At 37.5% G+C, this 21,951-nt stretch overlaps 2 pseudogenes; both read left to right on the top strand.

Moving 5' to 3' along the window:
• The first annotated feature begins 17,147 nt into the window (after positions 1-17,147).
• On the top strand, positions 17,148-17,765 carry LOC100069516 (E3 ubiquitin-protein ligase TRIM22-like; annotated as a pseudogene).
• Position 17,766: 1 nt separating this feature from the next.
• Positions 17,767-20,254, top strand: LOC100147661 (ankyrin repeat domain-containing protein 40 pseudogene; annotated as a pseudogene).
• The last annotated feature ends 1,697 nt before the right edge of the window (positions 20,255-21,951 follow it).

The raw sequence follows: 21,951 nt of genomic DNA on the forward strand, positions 1-21,951 counted from the left end.
CATCAATTAATGACAGGGATACTTTCTGAATGCATCATTAGGTGATTCCATCTTTCTGAACATATAGAAAATACCACCTATGCAAATGTCATAGCTTACAACACACCTAGTCTATAAGGTACTAATCTCCTGGGACTAGCATCGTTTGTGAGGTTCATTGTTGACTGAAATGTCATTATGTGGCACTGACTATACTTAAGAATACTGTAAGTGCACATAATAAATATTTCCTCATAATAGAAGGAAGTTTTATCTTCTTCAAGGCTTTTTAGTCTGTTTTTTATTTTAATTTTTGGAACAGCCTCTTTAATCTAAATGAATGTACTAAGTTGATTTTACATTCTTTTCTATTTCCATGGTAATTCTCTCTCAATTGTAAACTTTTTCTTGGTTTTCCCAGATCAATCTCCATTCTTCAGGTTGCTGGTTCGCATCACAACTTAGAGTGATAGAGTAGGGGTCAGGCGTTTGGTCATGGGCTCCCTCAGCAATGGTGTAGGTTGGTGTTTCCTTTCCTGGTCAGCCTCACCTTTTGCAGCTAGCTGAAAGCCTACAATAGTTCTCAGGAATGAAGTAAAGCCTGTTCTTCTTCAGTGAGACAGCAGAGCAAATGTTGCTGCAGTGCATTTTCATGCAGCACATGATGGTGTCCCTGTGTGTTTTGGTATTTTCATTTCCAGCTCTTTCCTAACCTACCTATGAGCTGAGAGAAATAGAAATAATGGGATACTTGGCTAAATAGTGTCTTCTCTGATCCCTGTTACACAAGAAATTCTTCAATTCTCCATTCCAGGTTAGATGCATCCAGTCTGTTTACACACACACACACACACACCCCCCCACCCTCAAAGTCTCATCCATAGGCACGGGGGAGATTGATTCTTATCCATATTCCCTTTGACCTCTACTTTCCTGTAACTTTATTGCTACAATGACTGAAGCTATAACCCATTAAGGAAACAAGTTCAAGTTGTGAAACAAGTTAAAGAGAAAAGCAGTTGAGTTAGCAAACACAGCAGAAAAATTAGAAACATCCTTTATTTAACAGCATCTCCTGCCCCCAAATGAAGACCTTTCCTCATAAGAGTATGAAGCCTGTAAGTAGTTTCTTCTCACAAAATGTCCTGAGAAGGAATTCTGGATTCAAAAAGTTCATTGGGCATCAAATATGGGTTCTCTCATGAACAATTTCTCTGAATGGAAATTACTTCATCTTGTATTTCTGGGACCTTAGGATTGTGTTGGGCCATGAATTTTGGAGATGGGTGTCCACAATGAGAATTTTGTGGGAGTTCAGGAGAATCTCAGGGAATAAGTAGGTTTCACCCTGCAGGTTCATCCATGGACAATGAGCAGGCAGTAGTATCTATAGCCATAACTGGTTGGTGATCAGAAATTTCTAAACCCTGAGGACCTGATCCTTATTGGAATAGAGACACATGATCTGCACTCAATGATATATGATTGCCTGTAAACAGTCATTGCAGGAGTTGAAATTACAGTGGCCCATGTGACTGTCAGTGGAGTGGAAACAACAGGCACTGTGGCTTGCACAAATATGAGCAACTGCAACAGGAGCAGGAGAAAAAATGCATGTGTCTTGCTCCCTGCTCATATCCCAGTGGATCCAGCACACACTGCCTCTCCTTCACCCCTGGAAGGGGCCATATCTTTCCAATAGCTGTGATAATATATAAAACTCAGATATGCCTGGCTGGGATGGGGGACGCTGACCTGAGTTTTTAAAATACACTTGCTAGCACCAAAGACCAGAGGTTACACAGAAACCAGCAACAACAACCTCTCCCTGCATAAATACTGCTCCTTCAAAGCAGTGGCAGGTGGAACCTGTGACCAGAGGCTTCAGGAACTGTAGAAGAACTGGTCACCCAGATACCAATAGCTCAGTAGCAGTGGAGGCTGCATAGAAGCCACAAGGGCCCCATGCCCCAACTGTGACAGCCACACCCATGAATCCAGCACCCCTGGCAGTGGTACAACAAGCACCTCCAGAAAACCCAGGAGCAGCAGCATGGATGGTGCATGGCACAGCAGCATCTGAGCTCATGGAGAGCCCACACACAGCCAGTGGAGTACCATGAAACACACTTTACCCATGAAGCAGCATAAGTGCTTTCAGACCCCAGTGGTGACACCTGAGACATCAGCAACATTATTAGCAGTAAGGCATCAGTAACCTCAGAGGCATAAGTGGCACAGAAAGCACACCCATGACACCTCTAGCACAGGCAGTGGAGGGTGTAAAGTGCAAGCTTTCAAATGTGAGCAGAATAAGCTCAGAATCAAAGTAACCAAAGCTGTACCCAAATAAGAAAGGTGATTACTACCAGAAACACACCAGCAGAGAATCAATTCATCAAATACCATGAAGCCCTACTGTAATATAGAAAAACAGAAAGAGAATGACAATTTTCCAAAAATCAAACTTGAAGTCACAGAGGTCTACAATCCAACTGACAGAGAATTCAAAATAGATGTCATAGAGAAACTCAGTCTGTTACAAGAAAACTCAGAGAGTTCAATAAGCTCAGGAATAAAATTAATGAACAGAGGGAGTACTTCACCAAAGCAATTGAAACTGTAACAAAAAAGCAAAACAAATAGAAATTAGGAGATGAAGAACTCAATGAGATGAAAAATAAGAAAGAAAGCATTAAAAATAAAACAGAATATATGGAAGAGAGAATTAGTAAGCTGGAAGACAGAAATCTAGAAATAATTCAGGCAGAGGAGAGAGAACTAAGATTAAAAAACAAATGAAATCTTCTAAGAAATATCCAACTCAATTAGGAAAAGTAACATCAGGATTACAGGTATCCCAGAAGGAGAGGAGAGGGAGAAAGGAGCAGAGAGCTTGTTGAAAGAAATAATAGCTGAGAACTTCCCAAACCTGGGGAAAGAACTGGACGTGCAATTACATGAAGCTAATAGAACTCCTACTTGCCTCAATGCAGAAAGACCTTCTCCAAAGCATGTAATGTGAAGACTGTCAAAAGTCAATGACAAGGAAAAACATATTAAGGGCAGCAAGAGAGAAGAATATAAAGTAAAAAGGCACTCCAATCAGGCTTTCAGCAGACTACTCAGCAGAAAATTTACAGGCTAGGAGAGAGTAGAATGTTATATTCAAAATCTTGAAAGACAAAAACTGTCAGCAAATATACTCTATCCTGTGAAATTATCCCTCAGATATGATGGAGAATCAATGTTTCCCAGAAAAACAAAAACTGAGGGAGATCATCACCACTAGAACTGCCTTACAAGAAATGTTTAACGGAGCTCTCCTACCTGAAAGAAAAAGGCAAAGGTTTACAAAACTTTGAGCAAGAAGACAAAAAGATAGAAAATTGCAGCTCTTTATCAGAATAGATTAGTAAACACCTAATTGTAACATAAAGCATAAAGGGAGAGAAAATATCAAAAATAAGTATAATGACTTCAATTTGGTCTCAAACTCACAACACAAAAAATAATAATTTGTGACAACAAAAACAGAGAAGGGGAAGAGGGAAGGGATGCAACTTGAATAGGCTATTGAAAATTAGAGGCTCTCAGAAAAAGGACTATCTCTTCTATGAGATCTTTTATACTAACTTCATGGTAACCATAAAACAAAAAATCAGAGTAGAGTCATAAATAATAAATGAAGAGGAAACTGAGAAAAAACATCACAGAAAATCAATATACTAAAATGACAGACAGAATTACAAGGAAAAAGAGAAAATGGAAATATAGAACAAGCATAAAATAAAAGATAAAATGACAATATTAAGCTCTCATATATCAATAATCACTCTAAATGCAAGTGAATTGAATTCACCAATCAAAAGACACAGAGCCGCTGGACAGATTAAAATACAAGACCTAACCACATGATGCACATCCAAGAAACGCATCTTAGCTCTAAAGCCAAATAAAGGCTTAGAGTGAAGGGATCAAAGATGACATTCCAATCAAATGGGAAGCAAAAGAAATCTAGTGGAGACATACTTATTCAGAGAAAGCAGACTTCAAGACAAAAAAAGATAATGAGAGATAAATTTGAGCATTATATAATGATAAAAGGGACATTCCACCAAGAAGACATAACAATCATTAATATATATGCACCTAACACAGGAGCATCAATGTATACAAAATAACTATTAATAGACCTAAAGAGAGAAATTGACAGCAACACAGCAATGAGAGGACTTTACCATACATTTACGTCAATGGATAGATCATCCAGGCAGAAAGTCAACAAGGAAATAGTGATCATAAATGAAACACTAGACCAGATAGGCTTAATGGATATACACAGAACATTTCATCCAAAAGTGGTAGAATACACATTGTTTTCAAGTGGAGGAATATTTCCTGGAACATTCTCAAAGTTAGGCTGTATGTTGAGAAACAAAGTAAGCCTTAATAAATTTAAGAAGATTGAAATCATATCAAGCATCTTTTCTGAATATAATGCTATGAAACTAGAAATCAACTACAAGAAAAAGCCCGGGAAAGTCACAAATATGTGGAGACTAAACAACATACTACCAAACAACTATTGCATCAATGAAGAAATCAAAGGAGAAATAAAAAAAAATATCTGGTGATGCAAATGCAAATGAAAATAGAACTTACCAAAACTTATGGGATGCAGCAAGAGCAGTACTCAGAAGTTTATATCAATACAAGCTTACCTTAAGCAACAAGAAAAGTCCCAAGTAAACAAAGTAATGCTATATCTAAAAGAACTAGAAAAAAATAAAAACAAATAAAGCCAAAGTCAGAAGGAAGGAAATAAGAAAAATCAGAGCAGAAATAAATGAAATAGAGACTAAAGAAACAACAGAAAGGATCAATGAAGCTAAGGGCTGATTCTTCGAGAAGATAAACAAAATTGACAAAACTTTAACCAGAATCAACAAGAAAAAAAAGAGAAGACTCAAACACATCCGAAATGAAAGAGGAGAAATTACAACGAACACTACAGAAATACAAAGGATTATAAGAGAATAATATGAAAAGCTATACATCAACAAATTGGATAATCTAGAAGAAATGGATGAATTTTTACAATCATACAACATCCAAAAACTAAATCAAGAAGAAATAGAAAATCTGAATAGACCAATTAGAAGTAAAGAGATTGAAAAAGCAATCCAAAACCTACCAAAAAACAAAAATTCAGGACCAGTAGGCTTCCCTGCAGAAATCTATCACAAAGATTTAATACCTATTCAAAGAAGGTTTAATACCTATCCTCTCAAACTATTCCAAACACCTGAAGAAGAGATGCTTCTTAGCTCATTTTATAAGGCCAACATTACACCCAATAACAAAACCCAACAAGGACAACAGAAAAAAGGAAAATTACAGGCCAACATCGCTGATGAACATAGACCCAAAAATCACCAACAAAATGTTAGCATAACAAATACAACAATACATTAAAATGGTCATATACCACTATCAAGTGAGATTTATTCCAGGTAGGCAGGTATGGTTGAACATTTGCAATCAATATATGCGATATATCACATTAACAAAATGAGTAATAAAAATTGCATGATCATCTCAATCGATAAATAAGATCCAACATCCCTTTTTGATAAAAACTCTGAAGAAAATGGGTATACAAGGATAATACCTCAACATAATAAAGGCCATATATGACAAACTAATAGCCAACATCAGACTCAATACCAAAAAGCTGAAAGCTATTCCTCTGAGAAAGGATCAAGACAAGGATGTCCACTCTTGCAACTATTATTCAACAAGATACTGGAAGGTTTCGCCAGAGCAGTCAGGCAAAAAAAAAAAAAAAAAAAAAAAGAAAGAAAGAAAGAAAAGCTATCCAAATTGCAAAGGAAGAAGTAAAAGTGTCCCTATTTGCAGAGGATTTTATTCTACATGGGGAAAACCCTAAAGAATCCACCGAAATTGTATAATAAATAATAAACAAATACAGTAAAGTTGCAGAGACAAATTCAACATACAAAAAGAAGTTTCATTTCTATGCACTGATAACAAACTAGAAAAAAGAGAAATCAAGAATACAATCCCTGGGGCTGGCTCTGTGGCCGACTGCTTAAGTTTGCACGCTCCTCTGCGGCTGCCCAGGGTTCGGATCCTGGGTGCGGACATGGCACCGCTCGTCAGGCCACATTGAGGTGGCATCCCACATCCCACAACTAGAAGGACATGCAACTAAGATATACAACTGTGCACAGGGGCGTTCAGGGAGCTAAAGCAGAAAGAAAGAAAGAAAAAAAAAAAGATTGGTAACAGTTGTTAGCCCAGGTGCCAATCTTTAAAAAAAAAAAATACAATCCCATTTACAATTACAACAAAAAGAATAAAATATCTAGGAATAAATTTAACCAAGCAGGTGAAAGATCTATACACTGAAAACTATAAGACGGTATTGAAAGAAATTGAAGAAGACACAAAGAAATGGAAAGACATTCCATGCTCATATATTGGAAGAATAAACATAGTTAAAATGTCCATATAACCTAAAGCAATCTACAGATTCAATGCAATCCCAATCAGTAGCCCAAAGATATTTTTCACAGAAATAGAACAAAGTTGGAGGTATCACACTCCCTGATTTCATAATATACTACAAAGCTATAGTTATCAAAATAGCAGGAACTGGCAGAAAAACAGACAGACAGATCAATGGGACAGAATTGAGAGCCCAGAAATAAAACTAAACATCTGTGGTCAGTTAATCTTCCACAAAGGAACCAAGAACATGCAATGGAGAAAGAAAGTCTCTTCAATAATGGTGTTGGGAGAACTGGACAGCCACATACAAAAGAATGAAAGTAAAGAATTATCTTACACCATACACAAAAATTAACTCAAAATGGATTAAAGACTTGAATATAAGGCCCGAATCCATAAAATTACTAGAAGAAAATATAGACAGTATGCTCTCTGACATCAGTTTTAGCAGTGTCTTTTCAAATACCATGTCCCCTCAGGCAAGGGAAACAAAAGAAGAAATAAACAAATGAGACTACATCAGATTAAAAAGCTTCTGCGTAGCAAAAGAAACCATTGGCAAAAATAAAAGACAATTCATCAAAGGGGATAAAATATTTGCAAATCATATGTCTGACTGGAGTTAATCTCCAAAGTATATAAAGAACTCATAGAACTCAACAAATAAAAAACAAACAATCCAATCAAAAAATGGGCAGAGGATATGAACATTTTTCCAAATAAGATATACGGATGGCCAACAGGCACATGAAAAGATGTTCAGCATTACTAATTATTAGGGAAATGCAAATTGAAACTACAGTGGGATATCGCCTCACTCTCTTGAGAATGACTGTAATGAACAACACAAAAGATGACAAGTATCACAGAGGATGTATAAAAAAGAGAACACTCATACACTGCTGGTGGGAGTGTAGACTGTTGCAGCCGCTATGGAAAATGGTATGGAGACTTCTTGAAAAACTAAAAATAGACATACCATATGATCCAGCTATTCCTCTACTGGGTATTTAACCAAAGAACATGAAATCAATAATTCCAAAAGATATCTGCACCCTTATCTTCATTGAAGCATTATTCACAATAGCCAAGATGTGGAAGCAACCCAAATGCCTATCAATGGATGAATGGATAAAAAAATGTGATATATGTAATACTACTCAGCCATAAAGAAAGAAAAATTGTGCCATTTTCGACAACCTGGATGGACCTTAAGGGCATTATGCTAAGTGAAATAAGTCAGACAGAGAAAGACAAATACTGTGTGGTTTCACTCATATGTGGAAGATAAACAAACACATGGATAAGGAGAATATATTGGTGGTTACCAGAGGGAAAGTGGGTGGGGGGAGAGCAAAAGGGGCGCTTATGTATGACGATAGATGAAAACTAGACTATTGGTGGTGAACATGAGTCAGTCTATTCAGAAACTGAAATATAATAATGTACATCTAAAATTTACACAATGTCATAAAACAATAAGACTAAAATAATTTTTTAAAAAAACTATTTTTGTCTTTTGATATTTCTTATTTACTCATTATTGTAAGCATATTTTCTTTTGCATTCTTAACTCTAGGTATAATAGCTGCTGAGAAGTCCTTGCATCTGGATTATTTTGGAGTTTGTCTCCATTGATTGCCTTTTCTCTTGAGTATGAGCCATGTTTTCTAGTTTTGTTGTGTGTTGAATGATTTTAGATTGTATCTAAAATTTGCCCAATGGAATTGTGAATGAGATGTAGAGACTGTGGATTCTATTTACTTCTCTGAAGAATACTATTATTATGTTTTTAAGCAGTTAAGTTGGTTGAATTCAAATTCTTAATCTTCCCTGAATATTACAGCAACTGAAATCTCTGCTGAGTTCCATTATCCCTACTTCGGCTGCTTGGCATCTCTCTCACACACGTGTAGTTAGAGATTTGGTAAGAGTTCATATGTCCAATTTGGGATCTCTTCCTCTGGATCTCTCTTTTACAGATCTGCTCGACCACTTTCCAGCTGCTGTGGTAGCCGCAAATCATTCTTTTTTCAAACCAATAAGTCTGTATGTTGCTAACTGAGTTTTAACTGTTTGACCCACTACCAATAGAGGTCTGCCTTCAAATCAAAAGTCAAAAAAACAGAAAACTCCCCCAATACTGTCCCTTTCTTCCAACTATATACTACACTGTAGACTTTAACTGCTTTTGTCACTCTCTAGTGACTTCATGTTTAGTTTCCTTTTTTTTTTCCACATTTTTCCCAGGTTTGTAATTCTGATCTACAAGTTAAGGGTGCTATCTTTTTAGAATGAATACCTCCATTAGTGGAAAGGGAACCTCAGGTTTACTAGCTATGCATATTTAGCAATGATGTTATGTCATGTGGTGGTTAATACAGGGATACTAAGAATAGATGTCTTTTTAGGTATATGACATGATTGAACCTGGAGGGGATTGGAGATCTCAGAGGTAAGTGTGTTTTGTGACAATCACAGTATTAGCAGTATTGATGGTAAACTTCAAAAGAAATGAGCTCCATTCTTCAAAGTCCTCTACTCTGTCCAATTCTTATTCTCTTCTCAATCCTTTCACAGGTCAATATCCGTGATTTTAATTCTCTCCATGTGAATCTCTGAACTCACCCCACATCTTTTGTTGACATCTTAGGACTTTGCTAAGAAACATTAGGTTTGTGGCTGTGTGAAATCGGGTCCCATCAAGATACCTGAAAAATTGAGCCAGTAGGAAACCTAAATTCAGCATGCTCCTCTTATCAAAATTTTTCACCAGAGCTGAGCATCTTGGTGTTCTCCATATTCTAGCTTTTGTGTTCTGAGTTACAGGGTAAGAAATTTCTCACTAGAGCTCTGTGTTTTGCTACAATTATTACTTCTCCTGATTGGAGAGGAAGCTAATGAGATAGCTCCCTCTTTGGCCCATGGACCTTTAACATTTTCCCGTTTGGGAAAACCTTAAAACTAAGTAAGAGTTAATGTGGTTAAAATGTGGTAGTGGAGATGAATTAAACACCAATCTGAGTGTCAGGAAGACAACAGAGATATGAAAAATTTTTAGTTAAATTTTGTCAAAGGGGAATCATATATATGTTAATAATACCATAAGAATAGCTGGATTTCATTATGTAGCAGAGCAATTGTGTTCACAGCAAGAACAACAAAATAGAAGCATGATTTATCATCCAGATGTTCAATTCAATTAAAATCATACTTACAGCTACAAGTCTATCACCTTATCATTCCTTATATGCAACAACTTCTAATAGGTCTGGGGCAATAAGCAACAAAATACAGAAAGTCTCTAGCAATCATGCAGGGATCTGTGAGGAAGAGGAGCCTCAGAAATCAGGAGAGGTAGTACATGGGAGCAGCCATGAAAGCTTTAGGAATCCTGGTGAACGTAAAGGAGAAGGTGATCTGTTCCAATTGCCTGGAGCTCCTGACAGAACCCCTGATACCTACACTGTGGCTACAGCTTCTGCCAAGCCTGCATCACCACAAATAACAAAGAGTCCAGGATCAGCCAAGAAGGAGAGAGCAGCGGCCCTGTGTGCTGAATTCCATATGAGCCTGGAAACCTGCAGCTTAATCAGCATGCGGCAACATAGTAGAGAGGCCTGAAGGCCACTTCTGTGCATTCCATTCAATTACAGAAATTTTAGCCTACAATACAGACTCTTAGCCAGAAGTAGACATTTTTGTACCTTGTGCTAGTAGGTGGAGATTTGGTGCCCTTGAAAAGCTCTAATTACCTCTGAACAGGAGAATTAACTGGAGAGTTGGGTGGATTGAGATGTAAGATCTTTCCTTGTCACCGTATCTGTTTTCTTCTTCGAGAATAAAGAGAATCAGTCTTCTTTTGGTGATGGGATGCTGACTTCTATTGCTTGAACCATAAAGAACACGTTCACCACCTCAGGTTTTCTTCTAAGTCATAGATTCTAATAGCTTTTCTCACAGTTTCTGTAAACTCTAGTCTCTGGCGATCATCCTGATTTCTTTCCCATTTATGCTTTATTCCGATGCTGAGAAGGCCCAGTGCTTGATTCTGGTTTGATTCCTTTTTCACTAGAGAAACTCCTGGAAGTTCTGGTGAAGCTGAGGGAGGATCAGTGGGAAGTTGAAGAGTTGGAAGCTGATGTCAGAGAAAAGAGAACTTCCTGGAAGGTAGGAGAAGACACTTCCTGAAGGATTTAGACTGAAATCTGGGCCAGACCTTGGATGTTAGCCACAAGAAACTTCTTTCCTCTTTTTCCCTGAGAGTTGATATGTCCAGTAGTCATTTGATTAGTCCTCATCTTTATCCTTTCCCTGATATGGTTGGAGGTTGAAAAGTGAACATGTCCAAGTGAATGCAGATATTTGGAGGGAAGTATTCACATAGATATGCTCTTTCCTGAGGATGGCTAGTGATTTCTGTGTTCCTTTCTTGTCATGTTTTTGAGCCTTTGACTCTTCTAAGGGAAGACATTTGTCAATGACTCATGGTTTTGTCCTCAGTGCTCAACTTTTGGCAATGGGTGAGGGTCAGGCATAATGCAGGAAGGCTTGAGTGTCCTGCACAGCTGTGTGAAAGCTGAACCACACTCAGGTATCCAATGTAGCTCAGAGTTGATATCAATAATGCAGATTTGAGGCCTTTATTTTCAAATGTGATGTAGAGAAAATATTAGGAAAATTAGATTCTGTAAGAATTGTTCCCTTGCTTCTATCTTACTTCCTTGTGAGAATTTCCCTAATAGAACAGTTCTTCATCTGTCTCCCAGGGTCTACCTGAGAGCCTGAATATCTCTCTCTCTTTCTCATTCCTGAAGAATCAAATACAAAATAAGAAAAAAGTGTCCATACACAGTCTAATCAAATGAGAGGTATCTTGGACTGTGAGGAGCAGAAGGAGTTGCTAAAGCTGAAGAATGAGGAGGGAGATATTCTACATAACCTGGCTTCATCTGAGAATGAGCCCATCCAGCAGAGCCTGTTGGTAAGAGCTCTCATCTCAGATGTGGAGCATTGGTTGCCGGGGTCAATAATGGAGATGCTGCAGGTAAAACTTAGGTGGAAGTCCCAGCCTCTGAGATTTGAGGAAAATAAAGACTAGTTTCCTTCTCCTCTGTATTACTGTATTCTTTCTGGTGGTGACACTAAAATTCCTTTAGCCCTGCAGCACCCCTTCCTGCATCTGTTTCAGAGGTTATAGGAATAATCAAATGCAAGAATAACAGGGAAATTCTTGTTTTATTATTTATTATCAAGTGCAGTGCAAAGATTTGATCTTGGAGAAAAGATCCATTGTGTCCAGTGATATTCTATAGGTCCCTGATATCTGTGGTCAATGTTAAGCCTTTATCAGGTAACTCTTCATGATCCAGTTTAGTCACAGACAAACAGCTGCTCTTCGGATTCCGAGAGTTTTTGCTATTTTTTTCCCTCACAGAATAAGTTGAGATTTCCCCAATCTTTCTCTACATTTTGAAAAGAATTTCTGAAGTACTGATATTAGTTAATCTTTAAATGTTCAATAGTATTCACCAGGGAAGCCATCTCACTCTGGGCTTTTCTTTGTGGAAAGTTTTAAAACAATACTTTTTGACTTGTATTAGGTATTTAGATTTTTACAATTCTTTAGTCAGTTTTCAATAGTGTATGTCTTTGTAGGAATTTGTCCATTCTCTCCAAGTTCTATGATTTGTAGACATAAAGTTAATCATAATAATCCCTTATGAACACTTTAATTTCTACATCACTCACAGTAATGCCCCCTCTTTTATTCCTGATTTTGATGATTTCTTTTTCTCTTTTTTGATCAGTTTAGTTATCTTTGGTCAATTTTGTTGATTTTTCTAAGAAGAAACCTTATTATTTCATTGATTTTGTCTATTTTTGTACCCTATTATATCACTTTTTTCTTTTCTCACCCTTAAAGTTTTCTTTGTGTGTGTGTGTGCATATGCAGGTGTACGTGTGTGTGTTTTGGGTTTACTTTGTTGTTCCTTTTCTAGTTTTCTTGAAGTAGAATCTTAGATCACTGATTTGAGACCATCTCTTCTGATACAGTGCTTAATGATAAAATCCATTGCTTTAGCTCTATTGAATACATTTTTATTGTTGAGTTTTTATTTTCACTCAGTTCAACTTATTTTCAAGTTACTTTTGTGATTTTTTTTGGTAAACCTTGAGATGTTTGAAAGTGTGTTGTTTAATTAAAAATACTCCGCGATTTCTTACTTTTTCTTCTGCTGTGGATTTCAAATTTAGTTCCTCTGTGATCAGAGAACATACATTTTATTTTTTCAATATTTTAAATGTATTGACATTTGTTTTATACTTTAAAGTATTGTATGTCCAGAAAATTTGTCTGTATGTGTTAGAAAAGACTGTATATTCTGCACTCATTGGTTGAAATTGTCTATAGGTGTCAGTTAAGTTAAGTTGGTTGATAGTATTGTCCAGGTCTGCTATATCCTTGATAGTTTTCATACAAGCTGTTCATTCATTTACTGAGTGAGTTATTGAAATATCAGACTATTATTATTGAATTGTTTATATTTTCTTTTAGCCTTCATTTGTGTATTTTGAGGCTCTATTATTAAGTGTATATAGATTTATAATTGTTACACCTTCTTGATGTACTGGACCTTTTATCACTATGAACTTTTCCTCTCATTCTTTCATAATACTTATTGTCTTAAAGTCTATTTTGTCTAATATTAATCTAGACATTTGAGCAATCTTATGATTACTTCTTTTATGGTATGTATTTTTCTATCTTTTTACTTTTACCCTCTTTGTGTCTTTAAATCCAAAATACGCCCCTGATAGATAGTAATACTTTAATCTTACTTTTTATCCAGTCCAACAATTTCTGCCTTTTAATTAGGGAAATAAGACAATGAGATTTAATGCAATTATTGATATGGCTGTATTTAAATATGCCATTTTACCATTTGCTTTCTATATATCACCTGTAGTTCTCATTCTCCTCTTTTTCCTTAAGAAGCTTCTTCTGTGTGAAACAAATATTTCTGATATAAAATTGTAAGTTTTCCTATTTTCTAACTGTATTTTGTTTTAGTTTTTTTTCCCTAGTGTTTTCTCTAAGCCTTAGAATATGCATCCTATCCCATCACAATCTACTTCAGATTAAAACTAACAGTTCCAGTAAAGTATAAAAACTTGCCTCCAACCTATTGTTTCGTTTCTTTCCAACAACAGCATAGCAAGGCTTTTAATGTGAGCACCTGATCCAATGCAGGCCATGTGGGCTTCAGAATTTTTTGTGATAATGAAGAAGAGAAGGTCTCTTTTCTTCTGTCAGGAGATTCATGTTTCCTTCATAAACTGAGAATGGAGTCAACCTAGAGGGTGTAAATAGAATTTGGAGAAAGACATAGACCAAATCCTGATGACAAGGATTGAGCTTCAAAATGAAGCTTTGACTAAAATTACAACTGACCTCGAAAATACTTTTCTCTACTTAATCTAGTTTAATTTTGCTTTTACCATATTACCACAAAAAAGCTCTAATTCAGAGAGAAAATTTATTTATTTATTTTTGCATTTGTAGACATAGTCATTGGCCTAATTTTTAGTGACATGGAGGAAGTAAGTCTGAGGTAAAAGAGACCAAATATATTTATGCATATCGTTCAAGCAAAGAAAACAATATCTGTGATGATGAAGAAGAAGATCAGATGGCTAAAAACTGCCAAGGATATGGACGAAAGTGACTTGGTAGAGAATGAAGAAGAGGATAAATATCATAGTTTTTAGGACAGTGACCAAGGGGATATTGGTAACAGTGTTGACAATGGAGCATAAAAGAGGAAACAATTTAGTTTGTGAATAGTAAGTTACCTATTAGACATTCTAAGTTACTGATTCCTGTGGCTTCTTTAGTACTGAATATATTAACCTGCATTTAAGAGGCAAAATTAAGTAAAAGAAAGATTTGAGAATCAATAGCACATATGTGTGTGGTGAATTAGGAATAGATGAGGTTACTTATAGATGGTGTATAAAATGAGATGAGAGAGGCTTGAAAATGCCTACATTAATACATGTGTTTCCTTGTACCCTCAGCAAAAGCCATGTAAACTTCTTGAGGAAGATTATGATTATTAGTCATCTTTGCTTCTTCAAAGCCTGGCATAATACTTGGCAAATACCTGTATATCATTCTATATTTCCATTGAATAAATGAAAGAACTATGAATTATTCAGTTTGTCTCATGGGGCACCTTATGCTTTTGGGGAAAAAATTATGGACTTCTTGTTTTCTTCATAAATATGTCTAATCTCCAGATATTGGAAGCCTTGTGCTGTACTTCCACTAGGGCCAAAGCTGTTTCTACCTTTTAGGAAACATAACAACATCTAATGAGGCTTCTGGAATGATTGGCCTAGGTCTTTTCTTTATGTTTTGGTTCTCACGTTGTGATCATCTATTCCCAATGGGAGTTGTGGGGATGTGATGACGCTTTGCAAGTGGAGAGGGTGCATCACTTCTTGACTTGTGTTTCTCTTTTCTCCTTAGGATATGAATGGCTTCATGGAAAAATATATGAGGGAGACCAGAGATGGTCCTTCTGTGCTGTGAAGAGTTTTAAATCCATTAGAATTATTTAGTGGTCAATTATAATAAAACATACTCATGGCAAGACAGCTTTGGTGTAGTTTTATCTTAAATTTCTGTTCATAAATCATGGGTTGAGTGTTCTCTAACTATTGAGAACGGACAAGATTCTGTGGTTGGCAATTTAGGTGGTGGGAAATTGCAGGGTTTGGATCAGTAGCAGTATTAGCAATAAGGCATTGCGGCATCAGACCTCTGTGACTTTATAAATTTTATTTACCCTGCGCGCCTGTATCTAACTCAGGTTTCTGTATTTCATTCTTTGCTGACATATCATGAGAAGTTCCTGTCTTCTTTACCTGCCAACCACCCAGAATTAGAGACAACTCCTTTATATTTAAATTCCTGCGCTGAGAATTGAAGAGACCAGATCCTTCTACAGGGTTCTGTATAGATTTCCAAAAATAGACTTGAATCCCAGGAAATATTTTGGACCTGGGGCAAACAGCTGATACATCTTAGTCATGTACCTTAGAAGCCAGAATGGAAAGGCGGCATCCTTATGTTTAAATTTGCACACTTACCTTGAAGCATCAAGCTCTATCTGAACATATGAAATTCAGACCACTATTAGTTTGCTGTTCATAATGTCTTTTTGTTCCTAGTTTGGAGTTCATAATGTCTTTTTTCCAAGTGTTTATTATTGTTCCCCAAGAACCTATAATCTCAGGTGTTATAATGAGGGCATCCCTACTGGGGAGCAGTTTTTAAAGATCTTGTTCCTCTCCAGAACGTATTCCCACACTTGATATGTCTCAACTTCTCAGGAAACAAGTTCTGCAACCTCACTTTCTGATGATCCCCATGGGGACCCACATCCATGCAGTGATTTTTCCACAGTTTATTTTTTCAAGGTAAAAATATTTTATTTTGTTTGTTAAGTCTTTTATTTCATATAATTTCATATGTTTTCTAGGAAGAAGAGAGGGAGAGGATAATGATTTCATTTTGGAAGGAAGAAACTGTGCCCTTGATGGGTCTTGATCATTCCAAGGTCACACAGAGTGTAACTGGGAACGTGGAGTGGGCACATTTCTGACTTGAAGTGGAACAGTCTACTATCTCCTTTCTCAGAGCCTCCAGGGAAGAAGGTTCAAGTGCATCCATGTGGTGAAAAGATAGAAAGTCAGTGGTTTTTGAGGAACAAACTGTCAGAAGTGTGTAGGTCAATTTTTTTCATCCTAGTAGTGAAATCTTGATGCTGAAGAAGTGAAAAACTTTTCATGAGCAACAAAGGAAAGTATCCAGGTTCTGGTCTAGTAGGGAAACTGCATGTGGTTAAAGGTGAGGAGAGTCAGGGGAAAGGTGTAGGTGTGGGATTCTTGTAGGATCAGGGACAAATGGAGGAGCAGATATTGTTTTCAGATGAGGGTAAATGAAAAGAGGTAGGCCTGACAAAGAGAGAGTGATCCTGCGCTAAAGATGATCAGAATTAAGGGTGAATGGTAGGGTGCCTACTTTATCATCTAATTCACCAGTTCCTAGCCTCACAAGGCACTCCTCCACAGTCTCGTTTCTAGAGAGAAGACAGATATGAGTGTTTACTCCTTTGATTCCAACAACATCATTGCAAACTTTGTCGTTTCAGACCTGACAGAAGTCTGTGCAACTGGGGTAAGAAGTTACAGGATCTTCAAATCTCCATGTCCTGATCCCGTTTTAGAAGTTTTGGTTACTACTAGGTCCCATGATCCTAGCTTCATGTGTTCTTTTCCAAATGTAGCTACATGCAAGAGTTCTTAAGTGTCCTGCTCATCTCCTACCCATCAACACAAGTTCTTCCCAGTCATCTCCCAATATTTCTCCTCACAATGTCACAAGACACACCCATTCTGTATCCCCCACATGACCCTGTAATTTTCCTATTTTCCTACAGTGGATGTCATGCTGAATCCAGCCAATGTTATTTCTGTTGTTATCATGTTTGAAGATCAGATACAAGTGACACTTACATTTTAAGATTTTTTAAAATGTACATCCACATGATTTCTCTGCTTTTGACGTCTTAGGCCACCAAAGTTTCCTCTCAGGGAAATATTACTGGGAGGTAGAAATGTCTAGGAAGATTGCCTGGATCCTCGGGGTATGAAGTAAAACAAGTAACCAATAGAAATGAGATCTCTGGGTTTATTTTTGGCCAAAAAGTTAATCATCCAAATTTTTATTCCAGATACAGACCTCAATATGGCTACTGGGTTATAGGGTTACAGAATGAATTTGAGTACAATGCCTTTGAGGACTCTTCCAGCTCCTATCCCCAGGTTTTGACTCTCCATGGCTGTTCCTCCCGGGCTCATTGTTTTTTTCCTAGACTATGAAGCAAGTACTGTCTCATTTTTTGATGTCACAAACCATGGTTCACTCATCTACAGTTCTCTAGTGTCACTTTTCTCAGACTTTTGATCCTTATTTTAATCCTTGGAACTGTCCAGGCCCCATTTCCCTGTGCCCACCAAGCTCCTGAACATTCTTAATACATAACCTACCTCTGCTTAGTGCCCTGGTCCTGTGGTTTGTCTCCTGCACCTGAGTTTATTTGCACCATTCTTCCTGCCTCTTCCTTTTTTCCCATTCTTTTATTTAGCATGTCTTCGTTTTGGTCCACTAGGATTGCCATGACAAAATACCACAGACTGGGTGACTTAAATAACAAAAATTTACTGTCTCACAGCTCTGGAGGCTAAAAGTCCAAAATCAAGGTGTCAGCAGAGTTGGTTCTTTCTGAGAGTTGTGCAGACAGGATCTGTTCCCGGATTCTCTCTTTGACTTGTAGATGGCTGTCTTTGCCCTATGTCTCTTCACATCATCTTGTCACTATGCATGTCTCTATGCCTAAATTTCCTGTTTTTATACGGACGCCAGTCCTATAGGAGTGGGGCCAACCCTAAAATCATCATTTTAACTTAATTTCCTCTTGAAAGACCCTATTTCTAAATAAGATCACATTCTGAAATATTAGGAGTTAGGATTGCAACGTATGAATTTGGAGGGAACATAATTCAATCCATAACAATTTTTTACACTTCCCTACCCATACAGTGAAAGCTTGAAACTTTTCTTCCTTATACCTTGTTTTCATTAGGAAAGAATGCTTACTTTTTTTTTTCTATCTGCAAGGCAAACACATCCAATCCCCCCTATAGAAAGAACAGTATTTCTGTAAATCCTCTGACATCTCTTTTCTTCCTGTTGCCCTCTGCTGCTGAACAGAATTAGCAAGGAAAACTTGTCAGCCGTATCCATGTTATCTAGAGCAGGGCATAGGAAGCCGTGCCTAAATAGTGAATACTTTAGAGTGCATAGCTTTACCAGTGGCACCCCATATTATCACAGAGTTAAAGCAGGAGGTGCATAAATAAAATCTTACCAAAAGTATATATTTGGTGCTCAGAGTTTCTGAAGTCAGATGTAGTCTTTTCATTTACAAGCTGTTTAACCTTGAATGTTACTTATCATCTCTTGTTCTCATTTCTTTAAATACATATTAATGATATAGATTGGAACTAATTCCTAGGATCATTTTGAGAAAATAAATTTTATTAACTCATACACTTTTTTATGAGTCTTAGATGCAAGAATAAATATTTGTTATTATTACTGAAAAAATGTAAGCTATTTCAATGACCTAAGGTACAGTTTTGTTTTGTTTTGGTGATTTTTTTCAATAAAATGATAATTGGCTCCACTGAAGTCTCAGTTTTCGGATCCCAAAACCCCACTGTGGACAGTACTGAGGTTTCATGATGTGTCCTGTGGAGAGGGTCATGTCTGGGCTCAGTTGTGCTTATGAGACACAGGTTTTTGATGTTCAATCCTTTTCCGTGTGATGAAACACTTGAATATAGCACTATATTTATTACCTTATGAACTTTTCTTCTCTTAAAAAAGAAGTTATTTTCAAACTAAGAATGAAGAGTAGAATTACCTAGGATAGCAAAGACACAAACTGTTCTTAGAGAAGTACACATTATAACTTAGGGCAGGCTATGCCACTGTACAAAATTTGAACCAAGATTTGCAGTGCTGAGGGGGTTTGAGCCTGCTGGCCAGGAGTAGCAGGGAAGTGGTGGGCAGCCTCTACCTTGGGAAACATTCGAGAAGTGCAGACACTAGTGGAGACCAAGTGAATGTGAATTCCCAAAATGTGGTCAACATCTGGGCCTGTTTACATAGAGTATGTAACTTAATCATGGCCAGATCATCTCTTATTTGTTAAAATCAGGAGGTGTTGAAGAGATTCTTACTGCAAAAGCAGAAATACTAGTCCAATTAGCATCAAGGAGAGAAATCAGGAAGATTATGGGATTGAAATATGATGATGACAAAAACCTCCCCCAGCTGAATGAGTCAGAACAGCCCTCTTTGTTTCAAACTATTTGGCCAAACAAGCTTTCCCTTTCCCTATACCTTCAAAGCAGTGGATTCAGCCTAGCTACAGAATGAGGGCCTCACCACACCACCTGCATCACCCCCTGTGGATGGCTCACCTCTGTTGCTCACCCCTGGGGAAGCTCCCCTGCTAGTAGCCTTTCCATGGGACCACAGCTCTTTGGCACTTTCTCAGAACTTTGATGTGTCTGCCCTTTCTGCCAGACTCAGCACACCAGAAAGCACTTCCTGTTTGTCAGCCACCAGTGAGTCAGAGTTGCTCACTGTTCTCTTCTGCCCAGTCCAAGCCAATAGTGTCTCTTGAGCCTCAAAATGCATGTGTACGAGACTGGTGCCAGCATTCCATTGATTTTTCTTCACTGGAGCATTTCCATTTAATATGCAAGAGCTAGACTCAAGGTGAGGATTCAGGACCCATCTTTTTGATAAAATGATTTCATTGACATTGAACTGGGCCAAGAAGAGCTCACCTACCAAGAATTGCTCAGAGTGAGTTACTGTGAGCTGAGTGTTAATCCAGATCAAGTGGATAAGATCAGAAACTTATCCAGGGCTCTGGTAAGAAAGGATAAAGATGTTGCTTAGCTCTAAGATTTCCAACTGTTGGAACTGGTCCTAATGGTAAGTGAAAATAATTTTCTGTTCAGAAATGCTGCATTCACACTGACTGAAAGATCTTGGTAAAACAAGACAGTTTCAAAACTGACTTGGTAATATACCAGGGACTTTTATCACTGGTTATTGTGACAGTGTGTGTCACCTCTGAGCCCAGGAAAAGCCACTGATCTAAATGCCTTAGAGGTACAGGAGGACTCCTTGTCCCACTGCATAGAATACAGTAACATCATTCTGCCAATATAGGAAGTCCCTGACCCCCAAGCAGTGGTACCACACTTCCAAGCCTCTTGGTGCACACTTAACCTATTGCTTAAAGCTATGAACAGCTGAGAAGTGATCTGGAGAGGCACAAGCCAGTGGTTCTGTATTCAGTGTGTTTTACATGAAGAATGTAAGAGAGATGTCTATGCAGAAGTTGAGACAGTGCAGAGCCTATTTCTAGCCACTCTTATTGACAGTGCAACTGAAGGACTGGGATGCTCTTTTCTTTGTGTTGCATTCTTCCAACTCTCCTGAGATGTGAACTGACTAGAGAAAAAACTGGGGAAATCACCGGTACTAAACAAGGAAATTTTAGTGTGGCTCATGGCTGTTAGGTTTCACATAACATATTTGTAATTGCTACCTACTTGGGTTATTTAAGTATTTAAGAATACATTTACCTAGTTGTAAATATGCTGGAAATCAAAAGAGCTTCCTCTGCCCCACCTTTACCTTCTAAACACTCATGACTGCTTTTCTGTCTCTAGTCGGCCACTTCTAGAACGTCATCTTGAATTAAGTGCCCTTTGTGATAACTACAGAACTGTGATGCTTTCTGAAACAGCAACCTCTTTTTTTTTTTTAACTCTGAAGCGATTCCTGTCATTTATGTGTTTAATTGCACCACAAACATTGCCAGTCTGTGTTGTCCACTTTCATTTTCCACTGGAAATGAAGAGCAATTTTTAAGACAGAATCTACTGGCATTTTAAAGGTTATTGTGAGAAACTGAGCTAAAGAAGTTAGTATTGTTACTGACTAAGGGCTCTCTCCACCCAAAGCCCACAGAAGCAACTACTGTGGTACACTGGTGTTTGTGGGAAGAAAATTTATTACACAATCGATTGGTTAGGAGATAGAAGGAAGGCTCTCAACTCTGGTTCCCAATCCAGGGTATAGGGTAATGTTTAAAGGATCAAGGAGGTCAGGCTGCTATGTGGAACCACTGGCAAGATGAGTTTCGATTGGCAGATCAAAATTTTTTCTTCTGTGCATACTCCTGTCTGGCTTCCTGCCCTTGAAAGTTAGCCTTAACATTCTGTTGTTAAGAAGAAGTCAGCACAGTTAAAAGGATAAAGTTGTTATGAGATTTCAGTGATTGTCTTCTTTATTGATGAGAGTTTGGATATTTAGTCATCCTCTCCATCCTGGCTCAGAGAAATGCACCCTTACAAATGGAGATTTCTCTTATAAATGTCAATTGCTCTTACAGATGGGTAACTTCTAGGATTTCAGAGCTTCGTCTTTTTCTGCTCTTTGGGCTGCAATCAGCCCAAAGTAATTTTTATAACAAAGAGACATATTTTGGGATGGCAAATTTTCTTTCTGGCCCTGTGATTGCAGTATCTTTATTTTTAGATCAAAGATAGAAGATATTTTAAAATTATTAGGCTTTTTACACAAATCTGAAATTTGTTGCTTTTGGAAACAAATAGTTTGATCTTAGGGATTTCCCCACTGCCACCACCAGTCCACTTAACAAAGTCAATTGCGAGTCTACTAAGCTTTGTTCTGGAAAAATCAAACACCTC

This window comes from Equus caballus, chromosome 7 (genome assembly GCF_041296265.1).
Source record: "Equus caballus isolate H_3958 breed thoroughbred chromosome 7, TB-T2T, whole genome shotgun sequence".
Taxonomy (NCBI): domain Eukaryota; kingdom Metazoa; phylum Chordata; class Mammalia; order Perissodactyla; family Equidae; genus Equus; species Equus caballus.